Source organism: Sorex araneus, chromosome 8, assembly GCF_027595985.1.
Source record: "Sorex araneus isolate mSorAra2 chromosome 8, mSorAra2.pri, whole genome shotgun sequence".
In the NCBI taxonomy this organism is placed as follows: domain Eukaryota; kingdom Metazoa; phylum Chordata; class Mammalia; order Eulipotyphla; family Soricidae; genus Sorex; species Sorex araneus.
The window spans coordinates 66,445,977-66,470,989 of record NC_073309.1 but is presented as its reverse complement, the minus strand read 5'-3'; the positions used below and the strand labels follow the sequence as shown (position 1 = coordinate 66,470,989).

Below are 25,013 nucleotides of genomic sequence, written 5' to 3'. Positions count from 1 at the left end.
TTGGAAAAAAAAAACACTTTTTGAATAAAAGAAATGTTATGCTAAAATACATATCGAATCGAATATGCCACGGGTAGCCTGCCAAGCTCTGCAGTGCGGGCGGGATACTCTCGGTAGCTTGCCAAGCTCTCTGAGAGGAACGGAGGAATCGAACCTGGGTCAGCTGCATGCAAGGCAAACGCCCTACTTGCTGTGTTATCACTCCAAGCCAATGTAATCAAATATTGTGAACAATTTTTATAAAAATAAAATAAATTCAAAAAATATATAAGGTAAAATTACATTATTGTAGTATTTTAAAATAAGTAACTAGCACCAGACCAAAACAGAACTCAAAGTCCTAAATCTTTCTTTTCCATTTTCTCATTAAAAACTGAGACCTTACTCTAAAGTCATTAAGTACACCTCCATGTTTTAAAATACATTTAGGGGCTGGAGTGGTAGCATAGCGGGTAGGATATTTGCTTTGCATGAGACTGACCTGGGTTTGACTTCTAGTATCCCATATAGTCCCCCGAACACCACCAGGAGTAACTCCTGAGTACAGAGCCAGGAGTAATCCCTAGCACCACCAGGTGTGACCCAAAATGAAAAAACAAAAACAAAATCAAAAAATAAATAAAATACATTTAAAGAAACAGAGCAATAATATAGCAGATAATGGGCTTGCCATGCACGTGGCTGACCTGGATTCCATCCCTGTCATCCCATATGATCCCCCAAGCCTTTAAGGAGCACTGCCAGGTGTGGCCCACAAAACAAAACAAAACAAAAGAAGAATTAAAAAGTTAAGACACAAACAACATAAACATAAGATTCAAAAAACAGTAACAAGTCTCACAATGAAGACGCTACTGGTGCCCGCTTGAGCAAACCGATGAGCTACAGGATGATAGTGATACAGTGATACAGTGATGCTAAAAGGAAGATATAAAAGTTGAAGATAGAATAGCTAAAGTGTAAAAATTCCACAAAATGTCCAAAGATACTATCATAAAATACACCGGACTAAAATCATGAATTTTTATGCACCATTTTTGAGGGGAGACTAGTGAAGAATGTCATCCAGAAAAATGAAGTAATGCATTAAGAAAAACGACATAAAATGAATGAAACTGGCATCCAATGCAAACATTTAGAAAGAATAAAACACATACTCTGAATTAGGTAAGGTTCTGCTCTATTTTGTTTTTTTTAATCTGTTTTTGGGGGGCCACACCCACAATCCTCAGAGTTTACTCCTGAATCTGCTCTCAGGAATCACGCCTGGTGGGTTCAGGGGATGTTACACAGTGCCTGACATCCAACACAGATGGGCCTGGTACAAGGCAAGCCCCCTGCCCTCTGTACTATCTCTCTGGCCCAGGTAGATTATTCAAGAAAAGAAGATAATCAGTCACTTAAACAAAGTTCTATTGGCTTCTTAGTAGCTATACAAACACATAACTTTTCAACTTCGCGTTTGTCCTTAACTAGAGTCAGCAAGCTTCTGAATGCCAGCATGGTGACATAAAATTTCCACAAATGAGGCATTTTCCTGCATTCTAACCAAATGTGAATGACTGAGTTGTTTTTGATGGGACCGTGTTGGCCAGTGAAGCTCTCCGCATAGTAGCTAATCAGTAGCCCTGCAGGAAAGGCGGTGGGCCCTGTTAGAGAATTTCTTGCAAAGTCTAAGAAGAAACTGGGTCCAAAAGGGAAGGGTCAGCACACTTAGTCATCATAGAGCATCTTCTAAAAATGCTCTATTTAAGGAAACAGTACATATCTTCCTATCAAGTCGCATGGCTGTCTTTCATTCCTTAGAGAGAAAATGAGGAGTACTCTACTCGAAAAGATAGCTAAAAACATTTTTTATTTAAAGATGGGAAACTGCTACTTGTGGCATCAGGTTTACAACAATTATTGACAATGACTCCAAGAAGATTATAAAAATGCTTTTTAATATACTTTCTCAACAATAGTTACCTAGCATATGAGTGACTAATGATGGATGACGGATGCATAAAAAAACTCATTTATTTATTCATTGTTTCTGCTCATTTGATTCCCCAAGGAATATAAAAAAATTAATATGTATAATTGAGAAAAGTCTGTTTTTGTTTCTATTTATCTAAGAAAAACAAAAAAGTCAATGTTAAAATCTGATCCCTTCTTCCTTTTTCCCTGGAACAATCATTTTCAACTCTTACAGCTTTTTTTCTTGGTAAGTATAATTAATGCACTTATGTTGCTGTTACCTAATAAAGAATTGGTACTTTCATAAATAATGTTATAAAATTGAAAATAAAACAGGCCTAAATCAGTGAGCAAGAGCATATAATTAAATATCAGAAAAGCAAATTCAGTCAAAGGATTTATTAGCTTACTGAACAAATGTTTAGGAGAGTACCAAGTTCATGTGATGCTCAATGCCACACTGAAAATAAATATTTCCAGGAACTGGGTCTCTTTTCCTCCTAGTTTGTTCTTTGTGGGAAATCATCCCTCACCACCACTGGGGGGGTTTGGGGGGGCTGGGGGGAGTCAAGGTTGAGATATTCTCCTGGGTAAAATTCTTTAACTTTTAAAATACCAAGGATTTGCATATGCATACCTATGAAAGAGTAAAATAGCCGGAAAGAATAGGATAGATGACAAGTATATGATGGACCAGGAAAGCATAGGATAAAATAGTGCAGGGCTGGAGAAGAAGTAAGTGTAGTGTATTGGTCATTTTCCTGGCACTCAGTGAACTCAGGTTCAATCTTCTGCATCCCATATGGTCACTGGAACAACCACCAGGAGGAATTTCTAAGTGCAGAGTCAAGAGTAACCCCTGAGTGCCATCAATGTAGCCCAATACACCCCCCAAAAAATGTAAAAAAAAAATCAAAAGCAACTAGCTCAAGTTCTCTTAGATGTAGAGGTAACATGGCAAAAATAAAATAGAAAACTGTCGTGACTTTACGCTGTACTTTAAAAAATACTTTTTATTTCAAGAGTAGGATAAGTTACTATGTCAATTTTAGATTGCAATTTGAAATAAACATTCTTATGCACTTTTACATCAGTGCCGTGAGAGACTGGCATAGCCATGATCATACCATCACCATTTCACTATAGAATATGGAAGCAATCCAAATGCCTACAGTGCACAAATATATTAAAAAAACCACATGAACTCAGGTCGTATTCACCAAACAGTATATATAGTAGTAAAGTGAATGAACTACACAGATATACAAAACATGAATTTCAAACATTATGCTGAATGAGTAAAACTAACTCATAGGACATTATATAACTTACAGCACATTTATGATAAATAAAACTAAGTATTATATATTTTGGATGTATGTATGAACCGAACACTTTTATATGATTTATAGTACATATATCAATATATATATATGAAAAATAAAATCAAGTTCTTTGGAACTTTCAGTTTTCCTTGTCAACTCAAGGGAAATTGAGGCAGAAAGATGCAGACTCTTAAAGTAATACTCATTTAGATTCTAGGGATGATGAGTGCCATTCATTCCTAAGTCAATGGGGCATTGACAATGTCTGATACATAAAGAGATGTAATTGTAAAAGTGAAAGTTACAAATACTTCTGAGGCAGACATGATTAAATGCAAAAATACTTATGTTATTAGTATAATTAATAATATATTATAACATTAATATTAGTGATCACTAATAATAGTTATTAATAATAATATTGTTGTGATCTTCCTGTTTGCTATTTTCACTGTGTTGTGTGGTTCACTTTTTTGACAGTGAAATAGGAATTTAGCTGCAATATAAACATAGAACATTACCACACTGATGGAAATGAAAGAAAGGACCTGGCCTAAGAAAGTTTAAAACACTACTTTGACATATTTCTTTCTTTCTCTTTATACTTGGTTTTCAACACTTCGTTATAATTGTATCACTGTCACTGTATCACTGTCATTTTCTTGACATGAAAAAGCACTGTAGCACTGTCTTCCCATTGTTCATCAATTTGCTCAAGCAGGCAGCAGCAACGTCTCCACTGTGAGACTTGTTGTTACTGTTTTTGGCATATTGAATACGCCACCAGGAGTTTGCCGGGCTCTGCTGTGTGGGCGGGATACTCTCAGTAGCTTGCCAGGCTCTCCGAGAGGGGTGGAGGAATCGAACCCCCGTCAGCCATGTGCAAGGCAAATGCCCTACACACTGTGCTATCACTCCAGACATGAAAAAATAAGTGGAAAAACTTTTTTTTTCTGAAACCAGAGCAATAGTACAGTGGATAGAGTACTTGCCTTGCACATGACCAACCATGGTTTGATCGCCAGCACCTCATATGGTCACCGAAGGAGTGATTCCTGAGTATAGATCGAGGAGTAAGCCCAAGAACAGCTGGGTGAGCCCAAGTTAGCTGGATGAAACCAAAAAGCAAAAAAAACAAAAAAACCTTTTTTTTCCCAATTAGGAAAAAATTTTCCCAATTTTAAAATAAAATTCAAGAGTAAAATTTTAAAAAAAGTTAATTATAAGCAATGATTAATTATAATCAATGTAATTAATATAATTTACTATTATTATATTTTAATTATAGCGAGTGTGTTATTAATATAATTATATTATTATAATTAACAATATAGGCAATGGTTAATTCGTTATAAGCAATAATTAAACTGTAGCAATAGCACAGCAGGTAGGGCATTTACCTTGCACACGACCGACCCGGGTTCGACTCCTCTATCCCTTTTGGAGAGCCCGGCAAGCTACCGAGAGTGTCCTGCCCGCATGGCAGAGACTGGCAAACTACCCATAGCATATTCGATATGCCAAAATCAGTAACAACAAGTCTCACAATGGAGACATTACTGGTGCCCGCTCAAGCAATTCGATGAATAATGGGACGACAGTGCTTCAGTTAATTATAATGTCTGTTTTCTTCAGACTACATATATAAAAGTGATTTTTCTTCAGAATTTGCCACGTACTATTTTTTGTGGTTTCTTAAACACTTTATGTAAATAGTCGGATATTCATTTTCACATATGGAACTTTTGCAGTTGCTTCTGTCTGACAGACAATTCAGTACTCACCTTCTCTCACTTCCAGTGTCTGCTAGTTTTCAAAAAGGAAGAAGATGCCATGGCATTACCATTCACACTCCTTTCACCCTGTAATATATCTACTTCACCATCCAGCAACTCTACAGTTGGGAAAAGAGATAAGATATTAGAGCATAGCACTGTTGTCCCATTGCTCATCGATTTGCTCGAGCTGGCACCAGTAACATCTCCATGTGAGACTTGTTACTGTTTTCGGCATACTGAATGTGTCATGGGGAGCTTGCCAGGCTCTGCAATGTGGGCGAGATACTCTTGGTAGCTTGCTGGGCTCTCCGAGAGGGACAGAGGAATCGAACCCAGGTTGTGAGATATTATGGTACTTACCAGAAAGTAGAACATTCTCAGCTAAAGATCTTTGGTGCCATACTGCCTTTCTGTTTGAGTCACTTGAGAAGACCTATTGAAAAGATTCTGGTTGCCGTGTTCATTCTGAACTCTCATGTGGAAAATGCGCTCTTGTCATCCTTTGTCTTGTACCCACAGTCTTTGACTTAATTTCTGGCCTCTGGGTGCTAAGGTCCCCTCATCTGGCTATGTATCCAACAGAAGTTCCAGTTTGGGGTCCCAGTAAGAACAGTGAACACTTAGTTTCCATGTCCATTGTACTTAGAGAATATGAACGGGCTTATTGTTTTGTATTTTATAGTATATTATTTAATTCTAACATCAATCCTATGAGTCATGGAAATTCTATGAGGTCAGGACTGTTTTGTTTTGGTTTTGGTTCATACCAGGCTGTGCTCAGGTTTCTCCTGGCTCTATCTCAGGGATCGTTCTGGTGGGGATTGAGGGACACACATATGCTGAACAGGATGAACCAGGTGGGCCGCATCCAAGGCAAGCACCTTACCCACGTACTATTTTTCTAACCCAAAGACTATTATTTGATTCTGGACAAACCAATCACTTATTCTGTGATCCTTGGTTTGTGGGCAGTACTTGCCCCGGCATGCTGCATGCTTGGGCACCAAGAGGTCACACCAAAGGTGTGTGTGGGGCGGGGGAAAGCAGGGAGGCAGTGTTGGGTGGTGGATGGGTGTAGTGCCATAGATTGAACTCGGGGCCTTGAACATACTAGGCATGTGCTTTAATACTTGAGCCATACCCCTAAAGAATTATATTTATAGAAGTACAATTGGAATGTTATTTTTGTTTCAGGCCTATAAAATTTGATTTGACACTTGAATGTATTATGAAAAGACCATCATGTAAGTCATCTCTTCTGAGCAACTTTCAAAAATGCAATGTCATATAATTGATTATAGTTCCATCCTGTACATTACTTCGCCATATCTTATAACAGCAGTTTTGTGCCATTTGATTCCCTATCACACTTCCCTCAGTCCTAACTGTCCACTATTCTGGCTAACCAGGTGCTTTTCTCTTAACTTACATTACAAATGAGGTAAGTGGAGATCAAAGAAACAGAGAGATGCACATCTATCGAACCTTTAGATTGCACATAGCCAGACACTATGACTTCAGAAACCGAAGCTAATAATAATAGGATATTTGGAGGAAATGAAATCTGATAAATGTATATCATTTTATCCATTCCATATCATATATAATAAATCATTCCTATCTACCACAGAAACTTTATTCATTTTCCTTAACATTAGATGTCCATCTTTCCTGAAATATGCTGATTGTTAAATTACTAATCTATGAATGTCAGCCATTTGCTTATTTGCCTTATCTTTTCTAAATTCTATATCTATTAGCCATTTATTTGATATGTTTAAAATATCATTTAAACTACAGTATTACCAGGATTAAAATCTTGAAAGCCCATTATCCCTATTTCTTTCAACTTGGACATATTTTCATTTTGTTACCTGCTGTAAAAGTTAATCTAATGCATTTAACTGATTTTTAAAAAGATTAGTTGTTTATCTCTCACACCTAAGTTATTTAGAAGACTTAGTTTAGACTGTGATATAAGAATTCAGTTGCAAAATTAATGTATGCCATTACCACACTGATGGAAATTAACAAGAAGGATTCAACCTATGAAACTTTAAAACACTATTTTGACTAGTTAGTAAGACTAAAGAAAAAATATTTATATACTAATATGTTAGTTAATAAAAATGCTTCTCTGAGTGTATGGGTTAATAAATAGGAAACAACAACACATGGTATATAAGACTGAACAGATGCTATTGTTTACTTATTGAACAAATATAATCACCATCATCATCATCATCATCATCATCATCATCCCGTTGATCATCAAATTTCTTGAGCAGTCACAGTAACATCTTCATTCGTCCAAGCCCTGAGATTTTAGAAACCTCTCTCTACTTGTCCTTCCAACGATGCCGTACTGAAGGCTCTTTCAGGGTCAAAGGAATGAGACCCAGCTTGTTACTGGTTTTGGCATATTAATACACCATGGGGATCTTGCCAGCCTCTCCCATGTGGGCAGGAAACTCCCAGTAGTTTCCCAGGTTCTCCCAGAGGGAGAAATAGACTATAAGATATCGAGTGGCCACAAAGCGCCGTGAGGTTCCGAGAGCTGGCTTTTAAGTCTCTGGATGCTGGCCATTGACAGGATTACACAGTTCTGGGGGCAGTCCCCAGGTGTGATCACCTAGCTACTGGGAGATGAAAAATCTGGGAGGAGGGGGCCCAGTCCAGATCCGAGCAACCTTGGAGGTCTCAGCCCTGGGTCCTACACACCTGGGTTCCTCTGCCGGTTCCTTCATGAGTGAGGCTCGTCCGAATGTGTGGAGAGGGGCCTTGAGCATGGCTGCAGCTAGGCTCCAGAGGTCTTCGGCCATGGGAGCTCTGCTCAGGGTGGGGACAAACAAAAAAACAGGTAATAATACTGCAATACTGCAAAAATAATGACAGCCAGAATTGTTACTGCAATGAGTAAAAGCAAGTCAGATGTCACGTGGTAGGAACTCTATAATGCGGCATTAGCATGTTTACAGATATTAGTATAAACTGATGTTGATTTTAAGATGATAGGGGTGTGTGTGTGTGTGTGTGTGTGTGTGTGTGTGTCAGAGAAAGAGACAGACAGACAGAGACAGAGAGATATTATGGTTGCATGGTTAGACATCTATACATTTCTTAGTTCTCTCTGCTGAACGGATCTAGAAATAGTGTTAACTTAGTACTAGCACCACAGCCAATACTCTGATTGTGATCTAAGTAACATCCTCAATATAAGGAAATAAGGCTACTTGGGAAGTTGTAGGCCTTGAACTGGGGAAAAGCAATCAAAATGAAAAAACTAATTTAAAAGGAGAAACACGAAGAAATGAATCAAGGGAGAAAGAAAAGAAGGAAGATGGTCAAGAAAAGCTAGACCAAAACCAGAGCATTTTGAGCGACAAAATAAATTATATAGTATGTATTATAATTCAAAGTATGAAGATATATTCAAAGGTCCATATTAATATAAGTAAATGAGTAAATTAATGAACTAGAAGAAATGATTCCTGCTTTCAGAGCATTTTCAATTAATGTTGAAGATAAAGAGAAAAATGCAACGTGATTACAGTTAAACTTTGCTTGTTTCTCTATGCAGCAGAAGAACAGAAATTGGAAAGAAAGAGAGAGAAAGAGAAACTCCTCCTATGAGCCTCTAAATGAAGTGAGGAGCCTGTGACAAGAGTAAAAGAATTTAGCAAAGGCCAAAGTAAAGACAAGTAGGAAACAGATTTCTTGGGTACACTGCCAGAGGACCCAGGCGAGACTGACAAAAACCACCTGTCTCCAAGGACAAGGATGTGGCCAGAAAGCAAAGGGCTAGATCAATAGCACAGCAGCTACAGTGCCTTCCATGAGCTTGACCAAGATTTGGATCCTCAGCATCCCATATAGTCATCAGGGTTCGATTCTAGGAACCACCAAGCACCAAGCACCACCAGGAGTAATTCCTGAGCTCAGAGCCAGGAGAAACCCCTGAGTGTCCCCTGAGTACCGCTGGGTGTGGCAAAAAAAATGTTTAAAGGGAGCATTGACTTGCTTGTTTGTTTGGACCACACTCAACTATGCTCAGGGGTTACGCCTGGCTCTGTGTTGAGGAATCATTACTGGTTGGGTTTAAGGAGCCATGTGTGGTGTCAGCAAACAAACCCGGGGTTGGTCCCACTGTACTCTCTTTTCTGTTCTCTGCATGCTGATTTTCACCACAGATAAAGATTTATTCCTCAAGCCCATGTAGAATATTTCTCAAAGATATAGATGACTAGTCTTTCCGGCCCCGCGCGAGATCGACCCCGGAGGCAACTGAACCACTTTGGACACGAGCGGCGCCCCCAAAATGCCTCCAAACTGTGTGCTCGGAGCTTCTGGCCCAGGCGCTGCCAGCAAGTGATGCAATTACCAAAAGAATTTTCCCTGGACTTCATATAGAAATCCAAAACCTAATATCTCTTGATTGTCAGCAACGTGTAAATGTACCTTTTTAGCAGGGCTTACCATGGGGGGAAACTCCAAACAATAGTACTGAGTTTTTCGTTGAAGGGTAAAAGATTGTAGCGATAGAATTTTAGGCAGAATTTTCCCTGGGCTTTATATAGAAACCCAAAACCGCGCGGCCGCGGCAGCCTAATGTCATCTAATCATCAGCAATATGAAATGGTTCCTTTGTAACGGGTTGGACTTTGGGGGGACCATAATAGGGTTAAAGTTTGTAGTGACGTGTAATTTCTGGCTGTACTTTCCCTGGACTTTATACAGAAATTCAAAGCCGTGAGGCCGCTGCCATGGCCGCGCAACCTAATGTCATTTAATCATAACCAATATGAAATGGTTCCTTTTTAACTGGTCGGACTTTGGTGGGAAATCCTAACAAGAATAGTAAGTCTTTTGCTGAAATATTGAAGGCAATCAAAGTGGTAGCCATCTCTATAGACTGAACTAAGCCATATCCCCACGCCGGCTGAGAAGAAATATCCTTCTTTCTCGGGAAGAAACGCAGCATGGCGTTAACCATAGTATGATGTCCATTAAGCTGACACGGACCTGGTGGTGTGGGAATGGGATACAAAGGAATAAATTATTATGTACTTGGAACAGAGGGACGCTGGTGGAATCTCGAGTCGGGGCCGATACCAGCGTATTACTTTTGGTTCCAGAAACTGCTTGTAGACATTCTACCAGACTATCAACTAAGCCAGAGCCCCATGCCGGCTGATGACGGGAAAAAAACCATCTTTTTTGGTTGGTTTTCCCTTTGTCAGGCAGCGTGGTGATTACTAAACAGGCGTGGTCTCGGTGGCGCGGGACGAGGGGGGAAAAAAAATAGAAAAGTTATGTAACAAACAGCGGGACTTAATATCTCTACATTCTCAGCAATGGAGAGCCATCAAATGCTTCCTTGACAGTGGGACTATCTTTTCTTTTTGGGGGGGAAACCCTAGCAACAATAGTGAGTTATGTGTTGAAACATGGACTGTAACCAAGATAAAGCGTAAACGAAGTGAAACTTATCACTTACAAGGGCGGGGACTGGGGGGGCGGGAGGGGGCGGGAGGTATAATGGGGTGGTTGGTGATGGAATATGGGCACAGGTGAAGGGAAGGGTGTTTGAGTATTGTATAACTGACATAATCCTGAGAACTATGTAACCCTCCACATGGTGATTCAATAAAATTTAAATTAAAAAATATATATATAGATGACTAGTGGCCAACCAGCCTACACCATTATACTTGAAATATAAAACCAGAGAGTACAGAATATAAGACATTTGTGTTTTACATACCTGACTTTGGATCTATCCCCAAGACTACATATGATATTCCAAATACCACCAGGCATGACTCCTGAGCACAGAATCAGGAATAATCTTTGACCACCAATAGATACGGCCACAAAAATTTTTACAGCTTTTAGGACTGAGATCCTAAAGTCAAGTTGACTTCATGGGGTGACAATGAAGATATGTCCATAATGTGAGAACTTGTGTCACTTGTATCACTTGACATCCCGTTGCTCATCGATTTGCTTGAGCAGGCAACAATAATGTCTCCATTCATCCCTGTTGCGCGCTAGTATAGCCCAAGGGCATCTGCTCGCTCCAGGAACACAAAGAACCTCAAACTGTTTGTTCAGGGTCTTGATGAAGAAGTCTGACCATCTCATATGTGGGCAGCCACGGGGTCTTTTGACGTCCCGTGGAATCCAGTCAGTAACAGCTCTAGTCCAGCGGTTGTCTCTGAATCGCTTTACGTGTCTGGCCCATCTGATTTTTGATGTCTTGGCAGACGAGACAGTGTTCCTGATTCTTGACCTTCAGCAGAGGTCGGAACTCTGGGTTCCTTCTCTCATTTGAGTGAAACGTGATACTCCTAGCATAGCTCTTTCGATTTCTCTTTGGGATACCCGAATAGCGTTCTCATCCTGTCTGCATAGTGCCCAGGTCTCTGAGGAGTATGTTAGTGCAGGAAGAATGGTGGAATTGAAAAGATGTGCCCGGAGCCAGAGGGTCTTTGTCCTCTTAACCACTTCTTCAATGCTCTTGAAGGCGTTCCACGCTGCTCTCTTCCTCCTGCGCAGTTCTGGTGCCAAGTCGTTCCTCATGTTGAGTTCTCAACCCAGGTACACATAGCTGCTACATTCGGAGATGTTCGTTCTGTTAAGAGCAAATGGAACATCAGTAACTAGTTTTTCATGAATATTGTCAATGGTTCACCGCCTTCCTTGATGGTTCACTGCCTCATCGTGGCACGGGGGTGGCAACGGTGCCAACCAGCAAAGAGTGAACCAACAGGTGCTGCCCAGAGACGCAGGCAGGTGCGTGTTTGCATGTTTGTCAGAGTGCCAATGTGAGAACATTTGAAAATATTATTTTAATAAAAATTTCTTTTTTCCAAAAGTAAAAGTCAAAAATCTCTTTCTGGAGTGTCTATTTGTCTACTTTTTTCCTTGGTAGCCCTCTCCATTTTCTTTTTTTTTTTTCATTTATGCCTCTATAAACATAGTAGAAAGGCCTGGAAGCATTTGGGTGTGATGCTCCACCCATAAACACAAAGAATTCAGCCCTAAGTCCACTACCATTTTATTATTTTTAATGCAGTGGTAGGAAGCATAACAACTCCCCCTGAAACCAGTCCATGTTGATTTGAATGCTGCTATTTTTCACCAGATTCTGTTTCTATATTCATGTTCTGATTAAGTGACTGCTAATAGACCTCACCAAAATCCATGTGTGTGTGTGTGTGTGTGTGTGTGTGTGTGTGTGTGTGTGTGTGTGTGTGTGTGTGGTGTGTGTGTGTGTGTGTGGTTGGGGGCGCGGGGGCTCTAACTTACGTCACATGCATAAAAGACATGCTTCTTGCTGGTGAGCCCCATCCCTGACTCCTTTTACTAAAACAAGAAATTAATACTGAAGTGTTAATAACATACATGTCTCTGGTTTGGGGGATTTTGCCCTATTTTACCTGATTAGGACAACTACCTGTCCTTAGGATAACTTTTGTTCTAATTTATATTATTTTTGTCTCATCTATTCTGAATATTTTATATATCTGTTTATTCATCATTTAAAATTTTATATTTTACATTTCTCACTATCTAGATGTTTCTTGTTTCTTTAGCTGCCTATTCACAGGCTAAATATCCAAGAATGATTAAGCACAGAAAATTGAATTTCTTGCATCTTTTCCCATTTCAAGGGAAAACAACTTGATCTTTCAGTTTTGGGAGAAGAGGACCACATCCAGCAGTATTTAGTACTTACTCCTGCCTGTGTGCAGGAATTACTCAGGTAGTGCTAGTTCTTGGTGATCATATATTGTTCCAGAGATGGAGTTTGGATTGAATTTGCACACAGCAAGATAAAACCTTGCACACAGCGCCTTATGTTGCATGCTTTACCTGATACACAACTTCTTGGAACCAGAAATAGAAACAACACAGTCTTTAACCTTAAATATAATATTAATTATTGAGGATAGTCTGCTTAGACTGCCATAACAAAATGCCATATACAAAGAAGTTTAAGCAGCAGAAACTTATGTTCTCACAATTCTGGTGATTGACAAACCAGATCAATTTGCCAGCACGGCAGAGATTTAGATGACCTATTTCAGACTGATAGACTTTTTTTTTTTTTGCAGTGAACACTTTTATTTATTTATTTATTTTTTTAAAACTTTTTATTAAATCACCATGTGGAAAGTTACAAAGTTCTCAGGTTTATATGTCAGTTATACAATATTCAAACACCCATCCCTTCACCAGTGCCTACTGTATAACTAATGAATTTCACTTCATTTTTTCTTTACCTTGATTACATTCCATAATTCAACACAAAACTCACTATAGTTGTTAGAGTTTCCAACCAAGAGAGACAGACCTACTACATTTGATAATTAGTTTTTCATTGCTGGAAATGAAGAGATATGTAGCCCCACTGCTACAAGTACATAACTCTCTCTCTCTCTCTCTCTCTTTTTTTTTTCCCTTTTTCCTTTTTTTTTTTTCCTTTTTCCCCCTCATCCTCCTTCCAGCGCCTCATAGTATGGTGTACGCCACGCCGCGTCGGCCAGCATGGGGCTTTTGCTTAGTTCACAGTCCAGAGAGGTGGCTGCTACATTAAAAACCTTCAATATTTCAACAATAACTTACTGTTATTATTTGGAGTTTCCCCCCCCAAGTCAGACCTGTTCAAAAGGAACCGTTTCACATTGCTGACAATTATAAATGTTAAGTAGGTTTTGGATTTCTGTATAAAGTCCAGGGAAAATTCTGCCAGATGCTGGAACCCCAATTCCTAAAGCTGTCTCTGGTTCCCGCTCGTTCCACATCCACCGGCTCTGCAGAGGCATGGGCACCCGGGCCGAAAACCCGGCCGGCCGGAGCCGAGCACCGGCCCCGGCTGGGGCTGGCCCTGTATCCCCTGATAGACCTTTTTGTTATGTGCACATGAAACCTTCCCTTGATCTTTGGTCATTAAGAAAAAAAAGAGAGTTGATTAACATAAAGGCTTTCATAAAATTCCTTCATAATCATAATCATCTTTAGGAACCATATTTCTCTCTAATTCTTGATATTGGTAAGTGTATTTTCTTTGATTATTTTCTATTAGTCTGAATAGTTGAAGACCTCCAGAACCCAGCCACAGCCATGCTCAAGGCCACTCTCCACACGTTCAGACGAGCCTCATACATGAAGTAACCAGCAGAGGAACCCAGGTGTGCGGGACCCGGGGCTGAGATCTCCAAGGCTGCTCAAATCTGGACTGGGCCTCTTCCACCCAGATCCCCTGTTTTCCAGTAGCTAGGCAGTCAAACCCAGAAACTGCTCCCAGTGCCGTGTAATCCCATCAACGGCCAAGATCCAAAAACTATAAAACCAAGCTCCCGAAAATTTTTAGCATCTAATAGCCTAATAGCCTAACATCTAATAGCCTAGTTCTGCCTCTTGGAGAACCTGACAGGATACCAAGAGTCTAGTCCCGCTCAGGAAGCCTAACAAGCTCCCCGTGGCATATTCATATCCCAAATACAGTAACAGATTTATACATACTTCTCAGAGAGCCTGACCAGCTACCAAGAGTATCCCACCCTCACAGCAGAGCCTGGCAAGCTACCCATGGTGTATTCAATATGCCAAAAACAGTAACAAAAGGACTTATTCCCCTGACCCTGAAAGATCCTCCAATCGTTGGGAAAGATGAGTAAGAAGAGGCTGCTAAAATTTCAGGACTGAGTGTAACAGAGATGTTACTGATACCTGCTCGAGTAAATCGATGAACAAGGGGATGACAGTGATGCAATCTGAGTAGAGTTTTATAAATGGTATTGATCTTTTCAAATAACAAATGTTTTGGATTTAATTAATATTCATTGATATTTATTTGCTCCTTTATGTTTTATTTTGCTAATTTATGGTTATTTGCTTTTATTTCTGGTTTGTTAAGGTGGAAGCTAAAGTAATTGATACCCAGTTGATATCCAACATATGCAATTCATTTTGAATATAAATGTTTAATGGCATAAATGTTCCCCTAAACACTGCTCTTGCTTTATCTCACTAATTTAACATATTGTGTTGTAACTTTTAGTCATATAAAAGTTTATATTTAATTTCTCCTTCAATTTCCCTTTTGATCAATAGTTAATATATATATATATATATATATATATATATATATATACCCATTGGGTCGGAGCGATAGCACAGTGGGTAGGGCATTTGCCTTGCATGCAGGTAACCCAGGTTCAATTCTTCCATCCCTCTAGGAGAGCCTGGCAAGCTACTGAGTGTATCTCACCCTCATGGCAGAGCCTGGCAAGCTACCCATGGCATATTCAATATGCCAAAAACAGTAACAAGTCTCACAATGGAGACATTACTGGTGCCCGCTCAACCGCTCAAGCAAATCGATGAGCAACAGGATGACAGTGATACAGTGATATGTCCTTTATTTTGTTACTGTGATGGTGAACTTTACATATCATGTCATTTGACTAGACCATGGTAACAAGTTCTTTGAGTAAATACTAATGCAGATGTCGTTGTAAAAATATTTTAGATGTAATTAATATTGGCAATCAGTTGACTTGAAGTAAAGCCAATTAAGTTCCATTGACTTCTATAATGTGTGTAAAGCCTATGTAATTAGAACTTTAAAGGTATACCAAAGAAGAAATTATGTTTCTACATTGCAGTATAGAAATTGCACCTGTCTTTAAAGACTTCATACTCAAAAGTCAGAACATTGAATCTGAGTTGATACAGATTTCAGATTCTTATAATCAGAGAAACCAATTCCTTAACTCCTGTCTCTTTCCCAACCTTGCCACCCCCTCCCCACCCACCTTCCCCCACGCCCACTTCCCTTTATTGTTTCTGGGGAACTACTTCTCTTGAGATATTGGGCTAAAACAGTTTCCAAATATTTGGGGCTGTTCCAGAGATCCTTTTATTTTTATTTCTAATTAATTCCATTGTTGTTGGACATTAAGCTTTATATGACTTAAATCCTTTTACATTTACTGATTGCCAGATAAAAGAATTTTAGCAAATATCATATGTGCATTTGAAGTAATGTGCTATATTCTGCAAACTTGGGTAAAAAGTTCCAGTACTTTCTATTAGGCAAAATTAGTTGTTAGTTTGTTTGAGATTTTTGTTTGAGATTCTCGACCCAGGTACACATAGCTGCTGCAAGCTGCATTCAGAGATGTTCATTCCATTGAGAGCAAAAGGGGCTTCAGGGACTAGTTTGTTTTTCATGAGCATTGTCTTGTTGAGATTCAGCTGCAATCCAACCTTTTCACACTCGTGGTCGAAGTCAGCCAGCATTTGTGCCGCTTGGCTAATGTTTGGCATTATGAGAATGATGTCATCAGCGAAGCGGAGGTGGTGTAATTGCCGACCGTCTATCTTTACTCCCATTCCTTCCCATTCCAGTCGTCGCATGATGTTCTCAAGTGTGGCACTGAAGAGTTTCGGTGAAATGGTATCACCCTGCCACACCCCTCTATTTACATCAATGATCACTTCCTTGTAGAATGGTGAGATCCTGGTGATGAATCCACAATGCAGCTCGCAGAGGATTTTGATATACTGAGTTTGAATGCCCTCTTTGACTAGGGCTTCAATGACAGCTTCAGTCTCAACAGAATAGAAGGCCTTCTTTAAGTTGATGAACGTTAAACAGAGCAGCATCTTGAACTCTCTCAAAACTTTAATGAGTTTGGTCGCTGTGTGGATATGGTCTATCATGCTAAATCCCCTTCGGAACCCGGCTTGCTCCCATGGTTGTCCTTCATCTAGTGTTCTGCCTATTCTATTCAGGATGACACGAGTGAACAATTTGTAGACGAGAGACAGCAGGCAGATTGGGCGATAGTTGCTGATGTTGTGGATGTCTCCCTTCTTGTACAACAGAACAGTCCTACTGGTTTTCCCCTGAGACGGAACCTTGCATTCAGACAGTTAGCGTGTGAAGAGTTGAGCCAGTGGACATGGCTGCGCAGGAGGAAGAGAGCAGCGTGGAATGCCTTCAAGAACATTGGTTCTTGAAGGAAGAAATGGTTAAGAGAACAAAAAACCTCCGATTCCAGGGACATCTTTTCAATTCCACCATTCTTCCTGCACTAACATATGCCTCAGAGACCTGGGCACTACGCAAACAGGATGAGAATACAATTAGGGTATCCCAAAGAGGAATCGAAAGAGCTATGCTAGGAGTATCACATCTCACTCAAGTGAGAGAAGGAATCCAGAGTTCTGACCTCCGTCGATGGTCAAGAATCAGGGACACTGTCTCGTTTGCCAAGACATCAAAAATCAGATGGGCCAGTCATGTAATGTGATTCAGAGACGATCGCTGGACTAGAGCTGTTACTGACTGGATTCCCCTGGACGTCAGAAGACTGTGTGGCCGCCCACCAATGAGATGGTCAGACTTCTTCGTCAAATCCCTGAATGAATGGTTTGAGGCTCTTCCTGTTCCTGGAGCAAGCAAATATCATTGGGCTGCACTAGCACATGACCACGTGACAGGGACAGAGACATTACTGGCACCCACTCGAACAAATCGAAGATCAATGGGATGACAAGTGATACAAGTGATACTGATTGAGTATCCATTAAACTCAAGTCTTGTTTATCCATTTTGCAAGAGTAAAACTGAAAGTGTTCACTGTAATTATAGATTTGTTGATACTTCCTTAAAGTTCTGTTAATTTTGGCTTTGTTATTTTCAAATCATGTTAACAAATTCATAAATATTTTAGAATATGATGTCCTATATATAAGTTGACCTTTATTATTATGAAATTGCCTTCATTTATGCATGATAATATTTTTATTAAACTGAAGTCTACCTTTTCTGATATTAATATATTCATACCAGTTTACAAGCAGTGATATTTGCTTTCTATTAATTCGGGTGTTATTTTTTCTTCTTGTTATTTGTTTTCTAGTTGTCTCATTTGCTGTTTCTCTTTTGCCTCCTTTGCCTTCCATTGGATTGAAGACTTTTTACTTTTTTTTTGTTTTTTTGCTTTTTGGATCACACCTGGTGATGCTCAGGGGTTATTCCTGGCTCTGCACTCAGGAATTACTCCTGGAGATGCTCTGGAAACCATATGGGATGCTGGAAATCAAACCTGGGCCGGTCGCGTGCAAGACAAATGCCCTACCTGCTGTTTTATTGCTCCAGCCTCACTTTTTACTATTTCCTTTCTTCTTCTCAGTTAACTTCTTTTCTGCTTTTCTTTTATGTTTCCTTACAAATTTTTTTACCAAAATTGTAGCTACAATGACTAATGGAAGGGAAGAAGGGATAAAAGTTCTGAGCAAAATTTCTATCATGTCCCCATCCCGAGAGTACTGGTTCCCTCATCTCAACAAACCTCAAGAAGCTTTAATTATTGAAGCCTCTCCCTCCAGCATCCATAGTCAGTCATTTGCCATGTATTGATGCCTGATCCAGAGCACAGACCACAGTACACACTAATGCTTGGGCCAGGCTCATTTCTGATCACAGAGGTGAGCACAAAACTATTCTCTGGAAATGCTTAGGTTAGGTGAAGGCTTCATCTTCACTTAGCTCATCTCCGAGATCATCTTATTCATCTGTTCCATGAATATCCATACCCTTGCTTCCTTTGACAGGATCCCACCTAAGGTACCTTCCCAAAGTCACTATGCACAGATGTCCCCTCACCTTCTTTGAAAAAGAAGAGGGAGATCAGATAGAACTCCCACAGCCTCTGCAGCTGGAGCAGCTGAGAGAACCGGCCCACAAGCTGCAAAGGACCCTTCAAGTACTCGGGGAATGTTTGGGAAGGTACAAAGATGTAGAGAAAAGATTCTCTGAAGTTTCCTTATCCTTCCCAGAAGAAGAGCAATGTTGCATGGATGATATTTTTTAATAAATATATGCTTCTACTTCTTGGGTTAAATCCAGCGGAATGGAATTCAGGACATTACCATGATGGGCTTGTCCACAAAGTTCAGTTGCTTAAAACACAGGTGAATACCTTTTCTTATCTTTGCTCAGCTAATGATGTACATGCTCAATTCATCCATGCCACAACTTCTGAGATACACACCTAATACCACCTTCAAGGGACCAGAGAGGTGACTGTTCTTTAAACTTTCCTCCCAGTGGTCTCTTCATTTTTTTTTTATTTTATTTTTGGGTCACACCCAGTGATGCTCAGGGTTTACTTCTGGCTCTGCACTCAGGAATCACCCCTGGCGGTGCTTGGGGGACCATATGGGATGCTGAGAATCAAAGCCGGGTTGGCCACGTGCAAGGCAAACACCCTACCCGCTGTGCTATCATTCCAGCCCTGGTCTCTTCATTCTTGAGTATATACAAAGATCCACACTATATCAAGGACTCCCGATCGGCTGAGCTTTCTTATATAAATTGAGCATTTCATTAGCACAGGCAGGGGATTGGCCACCCATTTGTCCTCTTCATGGAATTGTCTGTTAATTTCCTCTCATATTTTTTATTGGATTATTGGTTTATTTGCTATAGAGCTTTGTGTGAGCTTTATATATCTTGGAAATTAGTCCTTTATCTGATATATTGTGCAACTGTCTTGTCCATTCAGGGAGGAGTATTCTAATTTAAAAAATTTCCTTTGCCAGACAAAATTTTAAATTTTATGTGGTCCTGTTTGTTTATTTTTGTTTCTTTATTTTTGCCAGTGAAATCATAATGTTGAACAGGTGTTTGAAGTCCAGTGTCCGGACTATTTGCTACATTTTCCTTGATGTATCTTACAGATTCTGGTCTAATGTTGAGGTTTTTGATTCACTTTATATTTACATTTGTGTATGGTATGAAATACAGTTTCTTTCTTTTTTTCTCCCCCCCATATGATTGCAGATGGTCTATATAAAGGTATTTGAAGGGTTATGGGACTTGAGCCACATGGTAAGGCTGTGCTCAGAAGCGACCTCTAGCAATGTCCAGGGGACTCTAGGTGTTGCTGGGGGATCTCACTGGGCTGAGAGGGATGCAAAGTAAATTCCTTAGCCTTGTACTATTTCTCCAGCTCATATACATTGTCTTTTTTTCCTCTTAATTTATCTTTTGTTTATTTTCAGACCACATCTGATACTACTCAGAGCTTTCTCCTGGATCTCTACTCAAAGTTCATCCTGGAGGTGCTTAGAAAACCATTTGTGGAGCCAGAAATTGAAGCAGGGTTGACTGCATGCAAGGCAAGTAACTTGTAGTAGTGCTATTTCTCAGGCCCCTGATAAGAGGTCATTTCTAAAGGTTTTGAAAAATAGAGCAGGAAGATGGTTTCGAGGGCTGGAGATGAAGCTATGCATATAGGAGATAAAGCTATGCATACAGGTTCATTCCCCACCACTGAACACTGCCAGGAAGTGACAAGTGTGCACCAAACCAAGAGTAGCTGCAGGGGTGAGACACAACAAACAAAATAGGAAAAGGGGAAGTTGTAGAGAGGAAGAGTTAATATTTCTAAAATTTAAAGAGTCATAAAAATGGTTATGGGGAACCGGGCTAACAAAACAAAACAAAATGATGGTAAAAACAAATGGTCAATGATTCTAATGAATATTTGATGAACAAAAAGAAACACCCCCTTCTACTCTCGGAAGGATTCTAAATAGCTGGAATGCTTAACTTAGTGTAATGGGAATGTTTCTAATAAAAGACTTTTTTTTAATTTATTATTTTTATTGAATCACCATGTGGAAAGTTACAAAGTTTTCAGGCTTAAGTCTCAGTTACATAATGCTCAAACACCCATCCCTTCACCAGTGCATATAATCCACCACCAAGCACCACGGTAAGTGGTAGTATTTTAGTGACTAAGTCCAGAGGGCTTTCTGCCAGAGGTGCATCATTGCTAGCTCGTACCTCTCTGCTACTTTATATTCCACATCTGAGTGCAATCTTTCTGTGGCTGTCTCTTTCTTTCTGACTCATTTCACTCAACATGATATTTTCCATGTTGATCCACTTACATGCAAATTTCATGACTTCATGCTTTCTAACAGCTGCATAGTATTCCATTGTGTAGATGTACCAAAGTTTTTTAGCCAGTCATCTGTTCTTGGGCATTCGGTTTTTTTTCCAGATTCTGGCTATTGTAAACTGTGCTGCAACGAACATACAGGTGCAGATGTCATTTTGACTGTACTTTTTTGCTTCTCCGGGGTATATTCCCAGGAGTAGTATTGCTGGGTCAAAGGGAAGCTCAATTTCTAATTTTTTGAGAATCGACCATATTGTTTTCCAAAAGGGCTGAACCAGTGGACATTCCCACCAGCAGTGTAGGAGTGTTCCTTTCTCCTCACATCCACGCCAACAGCGGTTTTTTTTGTTCTTTTGGATGTGAACCAGTCTCTGTGGTGTGAGGTGGTATCTCATAATTGTTTTGATCTGCATTTCCCTGATGATTAGTGATGAAGAGCATTTTTTCATGTGCCTTTTAGCCATTCATATTTCTTCCTTGAGAAAGTTTCTGTTCATTTCTTCGCCCCATTTTTTATAAGACAGATCCCAAATTTCCAGTTCCATCTTCTGGGGAGAAAATTAAATTGGAAGGAACAAAAGAGCAGCCCTTAATACCAAGTTTCATTTTGTCTGGCAGAGACTTAATTTTATAAATGCAAAATAGAAATTATTTTTGATAAGCAAACATTTAAAATGTTGAGTGTATCTAGTACTAGTAAATGTTTATGTGTAATCTTAAGCACAATTAGTGAGAGAACAAATTTGTAAGGAAATTTTATAAAGTAATTTGGCAACAAACATTTATAAAAACATAATCTAGTAATTCCACTCTGATTCATTTTTTAGAAGCTATAAATGTAAAAATAAGGATGCCTGAGTATTTACTACAGCATTACGAATAACATTAAAAAGCATAATCAATTCAACTCTTATAAGAAGTTAATACATACAGGATGAACATTCATTTTTATGGAAGAGTATAAACTAATAAAAGAAACTAAATATGTCACTACATAGGATTTATAAAAATAATATTAAAATGAAAACTTTATAGATATATACTGATCTGGTCTATATAATCATATTTTTATATAAATTGCACACATAGTTTCTCAAATATACACATATTACACACATAGTCACTCATATATTGCAGTATGTATTTGGATATGTAGAGAATACTAGATAACACTAACAATTATATGCGGTGATGAATCAGCATGAAAAAAATGGTGAGTTGCCTAAAATATTGTTTTTAAGATACTTTATTCGTTAGAGAGATAGTACAGGAGGTGAGGTACTTGCCTGATAGGCAGCAGACCCAGGTTCAATTCCCTGTATCCCATATGGTCCCTCAAGTCTACCACAAGTTATCCCTGAGCACAGTCAGGAATAAGCACTGAGCACTGGCCAGTGTGGACCCAAACCCAAAAATAAAATAATAATTTTAAAAATAATTTAAAAAAATAAAAAAGTAACTTTTTTAGATTTAAGTGACTTGGGTTTTGTGTGTATTTGTGTGTGTATGTGTGTGTGATATGCTACTATTTACAACTTCAGGTCAGACTGTTGGTGTAAACATATAAACAGCAGTAAAAATACTTTCAAAACGCATGCTTTCCTTCTTTGTTTTTCTTAAAGATGATAAAGAATATCCCAAAATCAAAGTTATGCTCATTAAAATGTCCCACTGCTCTGATATAAGTAATCGTAATCAAAATTCTCCCTTGCTTCTTTTTTAAGTCTTCTGAATCAAGTTGATGAGCAAAAATCTTGACATTTTTACTCAAACTTCCAACCAGCACATCTCTGTATTACCAAATTCCAAATTTCCATTCTTTTTTTTAGAAGAGGTAAGGAGGAGGTGAGGAGGGGTGGGCACACCTGTAGATGTTCAGGGATTAATCTTGTCTCCTCACTCAGATGATTCCTGGCTGTGCTCTGGGGACCGCATGGGATGCCAGAGATTGAACCCAGTCTGCCTCATGCAAGGCAAATACCCTACTGCTGTGCTACTGCTGCAGCCTCCAAAATTATCATTCTTGCAAGTGGTGGGCTACATAACTAAATGTATTGTTATAAGATATCGAAATTCTTGCTCCTTATCTCATGAACAGCTTGAAAGGCCTATGTTTTCCTGCCTTGAAATTTTGTTCTGCTATGTGACTTGTTTGGCTGATGGAATATGTAGTTTAGCTAGATCTTAAGAGGCATTCTCACATACCACATTGCTTTTCTGCGTATGTTCATTTTTTATTCTAATACTACCATGCTGGTGACAATTGTTGGTCCTCAGTCTAGGTCCTAATTGGCCCATAGCCCTGTTGAACACAGGTATTATCCTAATTTCTTTTTATGAGTTAAACAAATGACATCTTCCTAATGGCCCTTTGAGATATATGCAATTATTGCCTCTATTTTATAGATGAGAAACTTGGTACAAAATTCACCCATTTATAGCAATTAGAGAGATTTAAATACACTCTAAGACAGACATTGCTCTTTGACCACGTAACATTTATTTTAGTAATGTATTCACTTTCCAAAATGTTTCTGTTCTAAAAAGTTTTGAAGTTTTGTCTTCCAATTTAAATTTTTTTAGTTATATAAGAATAATGTGCTCTTGTTAGTATGATATAAAATCCACTTTTAGCATGGAATGCTAACTAAAACTCTCCTAGTGTCACATATTTGTGTTTTCCATAAAAAATAATATAATAAATCTCTGTAGAAGAAAAATTATTTTCTTTCGGTGCTTGATTTCTAATTTTACTTTAGGATCATAATTTATAATTCATACTAAAGTACAGTGGCAACTGTCTACTTCTCATTCTCTAGGGAGCCATTTTCTCTATATGTATTCACATAAATAAGCAAATAGATAAATATTTAAGATATATGAACAGAAACATCCATATCTGATACAGAAAGAAAAATGTTTCAGTTTTAGGGGCTGGAGCGATAGCACAGCGGGTAGGGCGTTTGCCTTGCATGCGGCCGACCCGGGTTCCATTCCCAGCATCCCATATGGTCCCCTGAGCACCGCCAGGAGTGATTCCTGAGTGCAGAGCCAGGAGTAACCCCTGAGCATCACCGGGTGTGACCCAAAAAGCAAAAAAAAAAAAAAAAAAGTTTCAGTTTTACTTCCTGGAAATTACCCAGCAGTCGCTTTCCTCAAATTCACCACATAAAGCAGATCACAAAAATTTTATTTCTATATAGCTAAAAGAAGCCCAACAAGATAGCTCAGTGAGCAATTGCATGTATAAGTTATGAAGAAAGACAATTAAGTACTTGGAACAAAGAGGAAGTGGTAAAATGCGTAATTAAAATTGCTGACATGAGCAATGGACATTAAAACACCCACGTACTAAAAGTTTATTATTTTTTTTATTTGGGATCCACACCCAGAGATGCTGAGAAGTTACTACTGGCTCTGCATTCAGGAATTACTCCTGGCTGTTCTCTGGGGTCCATATGGGATGCTAGAGATGGAACCAAGGTTAGCCACCTGCAAGTCAAATGCCCTACCCGTTGTATTATTGCTCCATCCCTCTAATAGTTTATTCTCACTTGTTTTACTTTTATTCAAAAGATTTAGAAATATAATAGGTAGCACTGTAGCAATGTCATCCCGTTGTTCATCGATTTGCTTGAGCGGGCACCAGAATGTCTCCATTGTGAGACTTGTTGTTATTGTATGTTAGCACATTCCAAAAACACATTAACTGGGATTGGAGTTAATACAGTGAGTAGGACATTTGCATTGCATGCTCACACAATCCGGGTTGGACCTCCAGCATTCCATATAGTCCCACTGCAGCAGCACCACGGATGATTCCTGAGCACACAGCCAGTATTAACTTCAGGAGGAATTCCTAAGTGCAGAGCCAAGAGTAACCACTGAGCATGGCCAAGTGTGGTCCCAAAATAAAAGCAAAACAAATAAAAACCCCATTGAACCAAATTATGCAAAAA

The 25,013-nt window shown here is 39.2% G+C and overlaps 1 long non-coding RNA gene across 1 annotated transcript in view; it reads left to right on the top strand.

Moving 5' to 3' along the window:
- LOC129406805 (uncharacterized) overlaps positions 1–20,266 on the top strand; it is a 230,011-nt gene extending 209,745 nt beyond the window's left edge. The window contains exon 3 of the long non-coding RNA XR_008631263.1: positions 20,150–20,266. This is a non-coding gene — a long non-coding RNA (uncharacterized LOC129406805). The remainder of the gene's footprint in view (positions 1–20,149) is intronic.
- Positions 20,267–25,013: the final 4,747 nt, after the last annotated feature.